Genomic DNA, 16,632 nt, shown 5'->3' with positions numbered 1-16,632 from the left:
GATACTACACTGTACATACATTATTTCTACTTTATATAGGCTGTGTATTTTTTATGTGTTATTTGGTATAATTTGGCAGCTTCAAAGCTTAAAGTTTACTGGACAGAGTTTCTGCCAAGAGCGCTTGCGCTGTGTGTTTCTACCGAGAGGGCTTGCGTGCGATTTTCGCTAAGGTGGACAGTGCTGCAATGATTGTAGAAAGGTTTTTCTACTTTATATAGGCTGTGTATTTATCATATCATTCCTGCTTTTACTGTTATTTTAGGTTTTTATGTGTTAGCATGATTTGGTAGGTTATTTTTTGGGTCTGTGAACGCTCACAAATTTTTCCCATTATAAATAAATGGTAATTGCTTCTTCACTTTACGACTTTCGGGCTTACGAACCATTTTATAGAAACTCTCTACCTTCGGATAGTGCAGAAAACCTGTATGTCAATGCTTCATCAAATGTTTTGAGAATTTGACAATTATTGGGTACACACACACACACACACACACACACACACACACACACACACACACACACACACACACACACACACACACACACACACACACACACACACACACACACACACACACACACACACGAACTTCCGTTAACCATGAATGTGGGAGCAAATCTATATTGAATTGACTTTATTACTTACGTCCTTCTTTTACATGAGGTGTAAAAATCTTCACGTTACGTCTCCATCTAAATGTGCAATGTACAATTTATAGTAATTTATAATAGTATTATAAGTTTTATAAATTATAATAGTCAATGCAACAGCATGAAAGATTTCTGGCTTTCTGCCAGGCTTGATGTAACATTACAAACAAGAGAAAATGCTCAGGTGTTGGAAATCCAAGCAACACACAGATAATGCTGTAGGAACTCAGCAGGCCAGTCAGCATCAAACTTGCATACCCTTGCAGCATTCTTTCAGCTCTTCTGAAGTATATTGTGGTTATCTAAGTGAGTGGTGATAGGTGCAAGATAGATGATATTAATATTTTATGTTTAGTTTGTTAAAAGAAAGTAATAGGATTTTGAAGAATGATTTGTGATTTCTCCTTTACGTAAGATACTGCTTTACCTTCTGTGAAAATCTCTGGTACTTTTTCAGGATTTTAAAGAAAATTGTTGATATGTGTCAAAATGTATGGATGAAGCAAATAATTATTTTCTACCAATAATTATGAATATTATCACTGCCAGTACTTTTCGAGTTGTGGGTATGTTTTTAAACTGCTTTGAGCCCATCTATTGTAGCTTAAGCTGTTTGCATGTCTTCAATCATGTGAGTGAGTTCATTTTCCACCTTAGTCATGCTTGCTCCATGATCAGATGTTAGACCATAAATTCTGTATTGCTCCCGGGGAGGGAGGGGGTGGGGGCGTGGTCAATAGCCCACCACTGCGTTTCTAATGAACAGCACAGTTTATTGTTCTTGTGTTAAAATGCTTTTGTGGGATTATGGTGGGAAGTTCAGGTTCATTTTTGTTACATTTCAACTTAGGTTATACAGTTATTTGCTTGTTTATTTGTGGGTCACCCAAACTGTAACCAGGGTGTGTAATGGTCACCTCCCCCATCTGAATAAGATGGGTGAGGTTCACTCTCCGGGTCCTGGTGCCTGGGCTGTTTTGTGTTTATCACAATAAAACAGTTGCTGAGTTAACGAACTTCCTTGTCTGTCATTATGGACCACAAGCTTGCCACATTGGTGTCAGGAGTGGGATGTGAGATTGGCGACGAGATTGAAAATCGACGACGTAGGATAGAGTGTCTTAAGACCCGGGGAATAAGACGAGGGAGCAAGCAGTATACCTCCCCTGCACCCATGGATCAAGCTTGTGAAGATGAGACCCAGAGGGAAGACCTGTGAACTGAATATCATGCCTTCCCAGGGAGCCCCCGACAGAGTTAGAGTACCCTGGTTCCCCCCAGGGGACATGGCGGACTGTCACACTCGCCTCCATTGCGACCCTCACCAGGGAACCCAAGACGCTGTAGCCATGGAAGGATGGGCACCATGGCATATGGAGCAAAGGAAGTCCAAAGAGCCTCGTTGATTTGCCCCTCAGGTCCTCCCTGAAGCTCCCCAGATACAACAGTACCAGCCACCTGCAACCTTACTTGGCACAAGTCAAACTTGTTGCATGGCACAATGGGTGGAGCCCCACCAAGACAGCGGTGCACCTTGACCTGGCACTGGAGGGAGATGCCCTGTGAGCCGTCCTCGACCTAGCATCGGCAGAGCACCATGACTACAGGACCCTCATAGTGTTACTGGAGCAGCATTTCGAGCAGAGGCCATTGGCAGAAGCAATGAGAGAAGAACTGTGCAGCAGACAGCGCCATTTGGGAGAAGACTTGGGGACGCTTGCAGCAGATCTCAACCACTGTGCTCGGCATGGCTACCCTGAGTTTCATCCTGTGGCCCAGGAAGAGCTAACCCTCCACGCCTTTGTAAAAGCGCTGATGCCAGAACGCCTTTTGCAGTATATTCGCCTGACATCACCATCATCACTGGCTAAGGCGGAGAGGGCAGAAGCAACTTTAGCCCCTAAAAATGTTTCAGCATCACCATGAGCTTGGGCTTGTGTCACCGAGGTTGAAGAGGAAACTGACCAAGAGGAGCCTGTGAGACATTTGACCAACACCGCGTCGTCCCCACCGCGGCCCACGAAACGATCTCTGCTACCGGTGCAGTGAGGCAGGTCATTTGGACCGGGACTGCCCCACACCAGCACCATGCCAGAGCCCAGTGCAGTGATTGGGAAATGCCGAGTGGACAGTGCCGCCCAACTCCTCTGGCAGAATCTGTCCATTGTCGTCTCTTCCCCCCCCCCCCCCAAGGTGGGCCGTTTGGATGAGGAGGAAGACTTGTATGTGGACTGCATGTGGAGGGCATCAGATGGTGGATACAGGGACAACCCTTACTATCATGTCCTTCCTAACATTGACCAGCCATCCCTGACTGGGTGAACAATGACGGCAGTCCAGCTGGCCACAGTCACCGGCGACTGTGCGGCAACATGAGGGAAGAGGAGGCATAAAAAGAACACAGTGGAGCACGAGGTGTGGCTCGCTGACAGACGAGAGTCCTGCATCATTGCCCTGAACTGCTGTCCCGAAGGGAGCCCATGTGGATGTGTAGGGTGCAACACTGTACCTCAGTGCTGAAGCTATGGCTGTCTGGCAGGACAGTTCCAGGAAGCGGACCCAGTGGGGGCAGCACCACCGTGGGTTTCACAGCGACCTGCAGCACCTGCAGCAGCCCAACACAACACAGCTGAATCGGGAGCAAGCGAAGGTGACAGCCAGTGACAACATCCCCGCAATGGACCATGAGCAGTTGTGCAGCGAGCAGGTGAACAATCCTGTGCAGTTATATGCTTGAGGTTTTGTGGGTCACCGTAACCATAACCAGGGTGTGTGGTGGTCATCTCCCCCATTTGTATGAGACTGGTTAGGTTCATTCTCCAGGTCTTAGTCCCCAGTCTGTTTCATGTTTATCGCAATAAGATTAGATTAGGTTCAACTTTATTTCATTGTGCCAAGTACAGATACAAAGCCAAATGAAATGCAGTTAGCATCTAACCAGAAATGCAAAGACTACTGTTATTTACAAAATAACTGCGAACAAAAAGTAAGTGCTACAGCACACAAATATAGAGGTACTGATACAGTAAAATATGGGTGCAATACTGCTTAGCGCTGTAATGTGAGTTTCAGCAGGGGCACAGCATCAGGGAAGAAGCTCTTCCTGTGCCTGCTGGTGTAGGAGTGGAGGCTCCTGTAGCACCTACCAGATAGGAGGAGAGTAAACAGTCCACGGTTAAGGTGAGATGCATCCTTGATAATGGTTTTCGCCCTGCCCAGGCAACATTTATGGTAGATGTTCTCAACGGTGGGCCATTGGGTGCCGAGAATCCGCTGGGTAGTTTTCACCACACGCTGGAGTGCTTTGCGGTCTGATACGGGACAAGTGCCATACCACACTGAGATGTATTTGGTGAGTATGCGCTCAATGGTACAGCGGTAAAAGTCCATCATAGGACCACTAAAAACTGAGTCTGGCGAAATTATAACAAGGGACAAGGAGATGGCAGATGAACTGAGTATTTTGCATCGGTCTTCACTAAGGAAAACAATGGCAGTGTGCCAGATGTTGAAAGGTGTGAGGGAAGTGAAATGAGTGCAGTTACTATTGCAAGGGAGAAAATGCTCAAAAAGCTGAAAGACCTAAAGGTACATAAGTCACCCAGATGAGATGAACTGCGCCCTAGGTTCTGAAAGAGGTAGCTGTAGAGGTTTTGAAGGTATGAGTAATAATCTTTCAAAGATCATTGGATTCTGGCATGGTTCTGGAGGACTGGAAAATTGCAAATGTCACTCCACTCATTAAGAAAGGAGGAAGGCAGCAGAAAGGAAATTATAAACCAGTTACCCTAACCTCAGTGGTTGGGAAGATGTTGTAGGAGTGCTGACAAAAATGAGCCCAAGTGTAATTACTTCCAATATACACTTTATACCTGCCAAATATATATATATGAGAAAAAAACCTACCCCCAAAACAATAATGTACAACATATAACTTGCATGGTGAACTTAATCCTTAACATTCTGGGGGAATTGTACCTAACGAAATTAAGCAGTCCCTATAGTTGCACCCTCAGAATTCACCCTAGCGGACAGAGTCAAACAAACAGGGTCCCACAAAACTTGGCTGAACCTACTCCTGCCTTCACAGGCAGGTGCCAGGGAGGAAGGAACAGTCAATTTCAGAAGGTCTGGAGGTGGGAAGCTGGCCCCTCCATGGGGGCTGTGCTACTTCCACTGGGGAGGCCAGGTCCAAATGTGCAGGTTTAAGATGAAACACTGTCTGGGATACCTACAAAGTCCATCATAAACAACTGTTCCCCCACTTTGAACAGAAGGAACAGGCCATCATAAGGCTGTCTCTATGTCCATCATGATGCACAAACATATACAAGTATTTCACCTCCTGCAGAAAGGCAACAGGTGTGTCTGTGGCAGGCCATGCTGTGTCATGGGCACTGTAGCAAAAGTTTTGACGCTGTCCATAAAAAGCCAACTGTTGCTGCGAAGTGAACCACAGGTTAAACTCTCCCGACACCTGCAGAAGTTGCCTGAAAACGAGCTCTGCAGAAAAGGACTGAAGGTCCTCCTTAGAGGTCATCCTGAGGCCCAACATGACCCATGGTTCACCCAGCAACCATCATGGAGGGATGCATGAGTGGCTCTCATTAAACGGTGGAAATGCTCACACAGACCATTGGCCTGAGGGTGCTATTTGTGGTCCAGTGCAGTTTGACCCCCAGATCACGTGCAACCACACACCAAAGCTTGGATGTAAACTGTGTCCCTCACTCTGAAGAGATATCCGACAGGATGCCGAACCAAGTAGTCCACGAGCCTATGAACGCTCACACCACTTCTGTGGCTGAAATGTATGACAACGGCACTGCCCCCATCCAACATGTCATTCTATTAATAATGGTGAAGAGGTAAATAAACCCGTGGGATGAGGGCAACAGGTCAACCAAATCCACAATCGTGGTCGAAATGCCGCTCAGGGACCGTACAAGGAATCTTGGCATGTTGAAACACCTTCGTACGTTGACAGATCAAACAAGCACTAGCCCAGTCCCTGACTGGGCCACACAGACTTTTCTGTCACTAGTTTCTGCGATGGCCTCCAGCCCAGGTGAGAAAGCTTATGGACCACATCAAAAACGTGCCACTGGCACAACCGGCCTGGGTTGCCCTGTTGACAGATCACAATGCAGTGCCTGCACGCTCGGGTCGGAAACCTGGTCTGCTGCTATCTGAGTGTAGTGCACACCCAAATGGACTGCACCGGTGAGGGACGGGAAAGGCTGATGTCCCTGGTGAACTCTGAAATAAAAGAAAGATGGCACTGCTGCCAAGCGGACCAAGGTTCAGAGACCTTGGCCATGGCGAATCTTAGGGGCTTATGATCCAGAAAAGCTGTAAATGGACCCCTTTAGGAGAAAATGAAAATGCCGCACTGCCAAGTACAGGCCAAGAATCTCACAGTCGAACGTACTGTTCTTGCGCTCGCAGGAGCAAAGCTGATGGCTAAAAAAGGCAAGAGGCTGACAAACACCGTTGACAAACTGCTCACGCACCACCCCAACCAAGCAATCCGATGCATCTATGGTGAGAGCGATTGGCACATCTAGTAGGGGATGCGCCAGGAATGTTGTATTAGACAATACCTCCTTAGTGCCCGATAACACCTTGGACCTTTCCTCTGTCCAATCCACGACGTGCTTGGCTACTTTGCCCTTAAGGGCCTCAGAGAGGGTGCATGATCTGAGCCGCCTTGGGGAGAAAACAGTGACTGACCAAGGAAAGCGCTTAATAGCCTCAACTTTAACTAGCAGGGGATCTATCCCCAATGCATTGATGTGGTTTCTGATGAAATCGACCATGGACCGTCCAAACTGGCACTTTACCAGGTTAAGTATTGTTGTGGCGGCCTAATTGTTTATTGCTATCCAATCATGAATTTGGGGTAATACCAGTTGTAGATAATACTGCCGGGATAATGTACACCCTTTTCTTGTTCCATAGTCTTTCAGATTTTTCTTTGAATTCAGCATATTTCCGGGTTTTTTTACTCATTATTTTCTCCATGTTATGTCTGTTTGGAATGGCTATACCTATTGAGTAAGGTGTTCTTCCTTGTTTATTCTGTAATATTATATCCAGGTGGTTATTATGAATTATACTATCTGTAATAATGAATCATTCATAACATAATTTGTAGGAGTCTGATTCTAAAACTGGATCGGGCTTGTGTTTATAGTAAGGTATGGTGTCTTTAAATTTTTAAACAATATTTTGGTGAATCATGTTTGCCACTTGATCGTGTCTGTGATGGTAATCAGATTTGTTACGTACCCGTGACACGTGACGGTGGTACCCTTGTCACGTGTCTGGGGTTGAAGTTATACTGGACTTGAGGTAATGATCTTGTGATGGTGGAGTGATGTCATTTTCCCGCCAGTAGAGGTCATGTGACAGGGTTTTTTTTACAGGGTATAAAAGGAAGACCCACCCTGTCAGGTGGGGCAGTTCGTGGCGGGATTTGCCAAGCTGACTTCATGTCCCTGCGTGATTTAATGTGATGACGCAGTTTAGTTGAAAAATGAAATTTTATATAATGCCTAAAGTTTAAAAGGTCATTGCCAGTGGTTTCTTTGCTGGTGGAGAGTGAAGAAAAGTTTGGAAGATAAAATCGAGGAGAATCGATTTTCGATGGTGGAAAGTTCGACCTTGTTTGATCCTCATTCAGAAGGATTTCGTTGACTGTTCTCGTGTTAATCTCCGCTGGGATAGCGGGAGATTGAGAATAGTGTGGAAGAAGAGGTTAGTGCCATTAAACCATTACGTTTTATAAAATTCTTCGTGGGAAAGTTCGACGCTGGGGAAGGACAACGACGTGGAAGAGAATTTAAATCGCTTTAAAAAGTCTCTCCTTTTAAATGGACTGTGAGCTTTTGAACTTTCGGCATACCGCTTTAAAGAACTGGTTTTTTTTCGGCATACCGCTTTAAAGAACTGTTTTTTTTTCAATACCGCTTTAAGAACTGTTTGAACATACAGCGCTATTAAGAACTGTGAATCTGCCGCACAGCAGCTGAGTTCCGGTTACGTTTGAGTTTGTTTACTTTTGAGGGGGTTTGTTTTCAGTGTTTAATAAACCTGTTATTTGTTATAAAAACCCTTGCCTAACTCATCTGTATTTATTGTTGCCTGAATACGTAACAGATTGAGCTGAACTTCTGCAGCATCCTGTAACGTGTTTGGTTGCATCTAATTTCTCCTGTCATTTTCTGCATTTATCATTTTTGTTTAAACTTTTTTTATTGTGTTTTCAAATAGTTACAGAATAAAAGTGTGTGAAAAAGAAAATGTGTTACCCATCCCCCCTCCCCTTAACCCCTCCCCCCTAACATCCCTATTGAAAAAAAGAAGAAAGAAAGAAAAAAAAGGAATGCCTGGATATTGGAAGATCCCCACATGCTCCATGGAGTTTGTAATAACTTTAGTATATATATTTATTTCTTTCCCCAAGTAACCAATTATTTCATCTTCGGAGCACCTATATATTTAATCCTGTCTTTTGTAAATAGGATGCCAAATTTTCAAAAATGTTTCATATTTATCTCTTAAATTATAAGTAATTTTTTCAAGTGGAATACAGCCATAAATTTCTTCCAACAATCTATACTTAAATATGTATCCGATTTCCAAGTAACTGCAATAGCTTTTTTGGCTACTGCCAATGCAATTTTTATAAATTCTTTCTGATATTTATTCAATTTGGATATCAGTTTTATCCCTTCAATATCACCTAGTAAAAGTAATATTGGATTATGTGGAAGTTGTATTCCAATAATTTGTTCCAATAAAACTCTTAAATTTGTCCAAAAAGTTTGAATTTTAGAACAAGACCAAGTAGAATGTAAAAAAGTACCAATTTCTTGGTTACATCGGAAACACTGATCAGATAAATTTGGGTTTAATTTATTTATTTTTTGTGGTGTAATATATAGTTGATGTAAAAAATTGTATTGCACTAATCTTAATCGGACGTTTATTGTATTTGTCATACTCTCAAGACATAGTCTTGACCAATTTTTTTCTTCTATTTTAATATTCAAATCACTTTCCCATTTTTGTCTTGACTTATGGACTCCTTGTTTAATTGCCTGTTTTTGAATCAAATTATACATACAAGAGATAAATTTTTTAATCTTTCCTTTTTGAATTAAAGTTTCTATTTCATTGGGTTTCGGTAATAACATTGTTTGACCTAACTTTTCTCTTAAATAAGCCCTTAGTTGAAAGTAACAAAAAAGAGTGTTGTTTGATACTTTATATTTATTCTTTAATTGATCGAATGGCATTAATATACCTCCTTCAAAACAATCTCCTATATATCTAATCCCTTTTTAAAACCAATTATATAAAAGTTGATTATCCATTGTAAAAGGAATAAGTCTATTTTGAATTAAAGATCTCTTTGCTAATAAGGATTTCTTTGTCTCATTGTCAACATTTATCTTATTCCATAAATCAATCAAATGTTTTAATATAGGAGATTCTTTCTTTTCCCGTATCCATTTAGATTCCCATTTATATATAAAGTCTTCTGGTATGTTTTCTCCTATTTTATCTAGTTCTATTCTAATCCATGCCGTTTTATCTTTCTCAAAAAAAGATGCAATAAATCTAAGTTGATTTGCTTTATAATAATTCTTAAAATTTGTAAGTTGTAACCCTCCTAGCTCAAATTTCCATGTCAATTTTTCCAATGATATTCTTGACATCTTACCTTTCCAAAGAAACTTCCTCACATATTTATTCAGCTGTTGAAAAAACTTCTGGGGTAATTGTATTGGTAGTGATTGAAATAAGTATTGTAATCTAGGGAATATATTCATTTTTATGGTATTTACTCTACCTACTAATGTTATTGGTAATACCATCCATTTATCAAGATCTTCTTGAATTTTTTTCAATAGTGGTAAATAATTTAATTTGTATAAGTTCTTTATGTCATTATCAACTCTTATACCTAAATATTTTATACCATTTGCCGGCCATCGAAATTGGGTTATTAATCGACATTGATTATAATCTCCTTTAGTAAGAGGTAAAATTTCACTTTTATCCCAATTTATTTTATAACCTGATATTTTCCCATATTCTTCTAATCTATAGGATAATTTACGCAACGAGTGCAATGGGTTTGTTAGATAAAGCAGAACATCATCAGCAAATAAGTTAATCTTGTATTCTTCCTGATTAACTCTGAAACCCTTAATATCTGGGTCCATTCTAATCAATTCAGCTAATGGCTCTATCGCCAACACAAATAAAGCAGGTGATAATGGACGACCTTGCCTAGTTGACCTTGTTAACTGAAATGGTGTTGAAATTTGACCGTTTGTCACTACTTTAGCTTTGGGATTAGTATTTAAGGTTTTAATCCATTTTATAAAAGATACTCCTAATCCATATTTTTCCAATACCTTAAATAAAAAATCCCATTCCAATCTATCAAATGCTTTTTCTGCATCTAAAGCAACTGCCACGCTCATTTCCTCCCTCTTCTGCGCTAAATGAATTATACTAAATAAGCGAGTTACATTATCTGCTGATTGTCTATTTTTAATAAATCCTGTTTGATCCATATGTACTAATTTTGATAAGCATTTAGATAATCTATTAGATAAGATTTTTGCTATTATTTTATAATCAGTGTTTAATAAAGAAATAGGTCTATATGATGTTGGCTTTAAAAGATCTCTATCTTTTTTTGGCAATACTATTAAAATAGCTGTCGAAAAAGATTCTGGAAGTTTATGCGTTCTTTCCTCTTGGTGTATTAACTCCATAAAAGGAGGAATTAATACATCTTTAAACTTTTTATAGAATTCAGGCGGAAAACCATCTTCTCCTGGAGATTTATTACTTTGAAGTGATCCTAGGGCTTCTTCGACCTCTTTCAATGTAAAAGGCATATCTAATCCCTTCTGTTCTTCCGTATTTAATTTTGGAAGAGTTATTTGTGATAAAAACCTTTCTATCTTGACATTGTCATTTTGTGTTTCTAATTTATACAACTCAAATAAAAATTCTTAAAAGCTTCATTAATTTCTAAAGGTTTATAAGTAATTTTATTTACTCTTGTTCGAATTGCATTTATTGTTTTAGAAGTCTGGTCTGTTTTTAACTGCCATGCAAGAACCTTATGTGATCTTTCACCTAGTTCATAATATCTTTGTTTAGTTCTCATAATTGCTTTTTCTGTTCGATATGTTTGGAGCATATTATATTGTAACTTCTTGTTAATAAGTTGTCTTTGTTTTTCTTCTGTCATATTTCTTTGGGATTCTTTTTCTAATTTTGTAATCTCTTTTTCCAATTGATCTATTTCTATCATATATTCCTTCTTAATTTTAGAAGTATAACTTATTATCTGACCTCTCAAGTATGCCTTCATTGCTTCGCACACTATAAATTTATCATCAACTGAATGTGAATTTATATCTAAAAAGAACTGAATCTGTTTTTTCATAAAATCACAAAAATCTTGATGTTTTAATAATATTGAATTAAATCTCCACCTATAAATTGATTCCTCTTTATCTATCATTATCATTGTCATTATTAAAGGAGAATGATCTGACAATATTCTTCCTTTATATACCACATTTTTTACTCTATCTTGAATATTCATTGATAATAGGAAAAAATCTATCCTTGAATATGTTTTATCTCTATTTGAATAAAATGAATAATCTCTTTCTTTTGGATTAATTCTTCTCCATATATCAATCAAATTTAAGTCTTTCATCAATGATAGAGTTAATTTTACTGCTTTTGATTTTGTAACAACCTTTGTTGATCTATCTAAAACTGGATCTAGACAAAAATTAAAATCTCCACCTATTAATATTTTATCATGTACGTTAGCCAAATTCAAAAAGACCTCCTGTATGAATTTTACATCATTTTCATTTGGTGCATAAATGTTCATAAGGGTCCATAGTTCTGAAAAAATTTGACAGTGTATAATTAGATATCTCCCCGCCGAATCAATTAATACGTTTTGTATTTTAATTGGTAAATTTTTGTTAACCAAAATTGCAACTGCTCTCGCCTTTGAATTAAATGAAGCTGCAATAACATTTCCAACCCAGTCTCTTTTTAATTTCTGATGTTCTATGTCTGTTAAATGAGTTTCTTGTAAAAAAGCTATATCTGTTTTCATTTTTTTAATATGTTAAAATTCTTTTTCTTTTTACTGGCCCATTAAACCCATTAACATTAAAACTTAAAAAATTAAGCAGATTAGTCTTTTTTTTAATTATATTACTCCAATCTATAATAATACCTAATCTTTCAACTTTCGTGGTATCCTGGGAAATCTTTATAAAAATCTCCATGTTGCTATGTGTGTCCCCACCAATCATCCAGGCAAAAAGATAGAAGAAAAATAGAATATAAAGAAAAAAACAAAATACCCCCCTACTAATGTTGTGGGAAAAAAACACAACATTACCCCCCTCTGTTGTACAGGTCATGGCAACCGCCATGATTACACACGTGAATCCCGTAGTAACCAATCCAAAGCTCCCCAGCCCCCCCCCGCAACATAAAAAAGTATATGTATAAGAAGAGAAAAAAAATACTATTCTCATTTAGTGTTTCTAAAATTTTGCTTTTCTCTTCTATAATATCCATAAATGTCCATCACTTCTGTTCGTTGACTCTATCTTCATCTTTAATCCATTACGTTTGGAAGCCTCTATGTGTAATTAGCCAATAGATGAAAGTTATTGTACGAACTCCTCCGCTTTTCGATAATCGGAAAAAAAAAATTTTCCCTCCTCCAAAAAAATTATCAGTGTTGCTGGATGACGCATTGTAAATTTATAACCCTTTTCCCATAAGGCTTTTTTCGCTGGGTTAAATTCCTTCTTTCTCTTCAACAGGTTGTAACTTATATCAGGATAAAAAAGAACTGGTTTCCCTTCTATCATCAATGGCCCATTTCTATTTTTGGCACTTTGGGCAGCCGCCTTCAGGATCTTTTCTTTGTCTTGGTATCTTGAGCATTTTATCAAAATTGATCGTGGGTTTTGATCAGCTCGAGGTCTTGACCTTAAGGATCTATGAGCCCTTTCAATCTCGACTGGAATTTCTCTTTCCATTTCCAATTTTTCAGGGATCCATTTTTGAAAAAAATTTATTGGATCTTCTCCTTCTATATCTTCTTTAAGTCCAACAATTTTAATATTATTTTGTCTACTGAAATTTTCAAGCTTATCAATTTTTTCCATAAATTGTTCTTTCTGATGTCCAAGCAGTATTTTCATTTTCCATTTTGTCCATTCTTTCAACCATGTCTTCCGTTTTAATTTCCAAGTCCATAATTCTCTTTTCCATTTTTTCCTGTCTTTGTCATTTTATCAAGCATAATCTCCATATTTGTCATTTTTTGAGTACTTTTTGATTACTTTTAATTACTTTTAATGTGTCTAATTTACGCATTATTTGCCTCAAAGTCTTTTCTATATTTCCAGAAGAACTTTTATCTCCCTCTTCGTCTGATCTTTCCGGAAAATCTGACTCTCCCTCCGATTCGCTATCACTTTCAGTTGCAGTGGTAGCTGGGCTTTGTAGTTCTTGTTGCTCCCGTTTGCGCATGCTCCATCCTTCGCATTTGCGCAGTTCACGATGGTCTTTTCCTTTAGAAATGGCCGATGTTGCTGCAGTTTCCTGTTCCGTATCGCTGGTGGTGTAATGTACCTGAGACCGCGGTTCCTCGGTAGACGTGGGCCTTGTTCCTGTTCCAACTTGCGTAGTCTTCCCGGTATTAGTTTTCTTCATCTTCTTTCTTTGAGGCATAGCTTGACACAATCCGGAGTAGTTTATAAGTAACTTTTAGAAAGTATTGACTAACTTTTCTTCATTTAAACATTAATTTATTAACTTTTTACGGGAGAGCTGGGTTCCAGCGTCTCGATCCTATGTCATCACGTGACGTCCCCCCTGCATTTTTCATCTTGAACTCGTTGGTTTTTAATGTATTTTTGATCATTTTTCACGTTAACCACTTGGTCCTGTATTGCCAGAACAATGCCCTTTGTTTCTGGGAAGAGGTCTCCAACTCTGAGCCAGGTTTTCTGAAGCTTCCTTGTCAACATCTAGTTTATACAGATGGTGATCTCTTCCATGGAGGGTCTTGTTCTTCCCTTGGTTTAATATTTTTTCTGTGGTGATAATTATATCCTTTGAAGTTTTATCTAACTTATGTAATTTTTTAATGTCTGTTATTCCTCTTCCTCCACTATCTGATAGTGTTAATATAATTAGATTCAAGTCTACATAGTGTATTCTAAATTTGTCATTTCATTTCTTACTTTGTAAATTTTCTAGTTTGGTTTTGGACCAAGATATGCCAAAAGAATTCATCAAAACGGGCACAGCAGAAGTGATTATTGCCTTTGTTATATTTTTAATATTGAGCATAGTTTGGCTGATTTTCTTCAGCCTGGAAGTAAGTTCATTTAAAAAATCTCCTTTTCTCACACTGTGATGTATTTTCTTTGCTTGTTGATATCCCTGATAGTTAATATGTTTGATACTCATCCACAGGTTGTATTGTATCGTGCTGTTCTGTTTTATATTCTATTAGTTCTTTTGCATCTTTCTTTATCTTTAATGTACTGAACTTATTTAGTCCCAAGTTCATGTTTCTATCTTTTGAAAAAAATTCTATTTGAATTAATTGCTTTAGCTTTACTGATGAAGGAGCATAAATTTTCAAATCATGCACATACTGAAGGTGTGTTACGGTGTAATTTTTTGCTTCTGTCTGATTTGAAACCTAGAAACAAAGAAAACCTACAGCACAATACAGGCCCTTCAGCCTACAATACTGTGCCAAATATGTACTTAGAAATTACTTAGAGTTACCCATAGCCCTCTGCTTTTTCTAAGCTCCATGTACCTATCCAGGAGTCTATTTGGTACCCTATTTTAATCCAATTCAGTGAATTAGAGAGCAGGTTGAAAGCTAGACAAAGCCATAGTGGGCTTAGTGAAACACCATGAAAAATGCCTCATTTTATTTTGATAACAGTGGTTGTTCTCTTTCAACTGTTCATAGATAGGGTTTTATAATACAGGTGTCCCCCATTTTTTGAACATTCGCTTTACGACACATCGCTGTTACGAAAGACCTGTATTGGTCACCTGTTTTTGCTGGTTTTCTGCTGGTTAAATTATGCGACCTTGGCTTGCTGAGGGGATCGGGCCTGCAGTCCTTGGAGTCGCCTGATGCAGGTGGCCGGAGGTGGAGATGTCTTAAGCGATGTGCGAGGAAGCGGAAGCAAGGCAGGCGGGTAGGGGTCCGTGCCAGGCAAAAAGCAAACCCTAGCTGGCCAGCTGTCCTGTCCATTCTGCTCTGCAATGTCAGCTCCCTGGACAATAAATTGGACTACATCCGACTCCATCAAAATACTTGGCGGGAGTACAAAGTCCGCTGTGCGTATGTTTTCACAGAGAAGTGGCTCACTGATGGAATTTTGGACTCCGCCATTCAGCTGGACTGGCTTGCCTTGTTTCGAGTGGACAGCGACGCAGCTCTTTCTGGTAAGACCCGTGATGCTGGCTTGTGAGTTTACATCAATACGGAATGGTGCAAGAACTCTGTGCTGCTCATCGCTAGTGGAGTTTGTCACTGTCAGATGCAGACCATTTTATTTACCACGGGAATTCACCACTGTCCTCATAGCCAGTGTCTACATTCCCGCCCAGCGCTAATGCTAAGGAGGCACTCTGTGAACTGTATGGGGCTATCAGCGAACTGCAGAACGCACACCCTGATGGACTGTTTATTGTCACCGGAGATTTTAACCACGCGAACCTTAAGTCAGTGCTCCCCAAATTTCATCAGTATGTGGACTTTGCAATGAGGGAGGAGAATGTGTTGGACCCGATTTACACAAACATTCCTGATGCGTGCTGGGCAGAGCCCCGCCCCCACCTCGGTTACGCAGGTCACATCTCTGTTATGCTAATCCCAGCATACAAACCGCTTGTCAGATGCTCCAGACCCAGTTCTGAAGCAGGTGAAAACCTGGCCAGCAGGAGCCATCTCTGCTCTTCAAGACTGCTTTGAGCACACTGACTGGCACATGTTCAGGGAGGCTGCAACCAATGGCGACTCTACTAATTTAGAGGAGTACATGGCATTAGTAACTAACTACATCAGCAATTGCATCGACAACGTCACTGTGTCCAAGACCATCACTACGCGCACTAACCAGAAACAGTGGATAACAGCGGAAGTGTGTGCGCTGCTGAGGACCTGTGACTCCACCTTCAGAGCAGGCGACAAGGCAGCCCTAAGGACCAAACTGTCCTGGGCCATCAGAGACGCAAAGTGTGCACACGCCCAGTGAATGCACACCCACTTCCAGGACAGCGCCGACAAGCGGCGCATGTGGAAGGGCATTCAGGACATCAACTACAGGACAACATCACGTGAATGTGCAGGTGATGCCTCCCTCCCAGATGCGCTGAAAAACTTCTATGTTCGTTTTGAGGTGGAAAATGACGTGGTGGCAAGGATGTCCACCCCTCCTTAAAAAAAAAAAATGACCAGGTGCTGTGTCTCACCGTGGCCAATGTGAGAAGAACCCTGTGCAGGGTCAACCCATGGAAGACTGCTGGACCAGACAATATTCCTGGTAGAGTGCTCAGAGGATGTGCAGACCAGCTTAATAGATGTTCTTACTGACATCTTCAACATCTCCCTGAACAGCGCCACCGTTCCAATGTGCTTAAAGGCTGCCACCATCGTTCCCGTGCTGAAGAAGTCTTCAGTGTCCTGCCTAAATGACTACCATTCTGTTGCACTCACATCCATCATCAAGAAGTGTTTCGAGAGACTTGTCATGAGGCACATCAAGACCCTGTTGCCCCCCTCACTGGACACCCTGCAGTTTGCGTAATATCCCAACCGCTCAATAGACGATGCCATTGCCATCACCCTCCACC

This window comes from Hemitrygon akajei, chromosome 10 (assembly GCF_048418815.1).
Source record: "Hemitrygon akajei chromosome 10, sHemAka1.3, whole genome shotgun sequence".
NCBI classification, from domain to species: domain Eukaryota; kingdom Metazoa; phylum Chordata; class Chondrichthyes; order Myliobatiformes; family Dasyatidae; genus Hemitrygon; species Hemitrygon akajei.
This window is presented reverse-complemented; position numbering follows the sequence as displayed.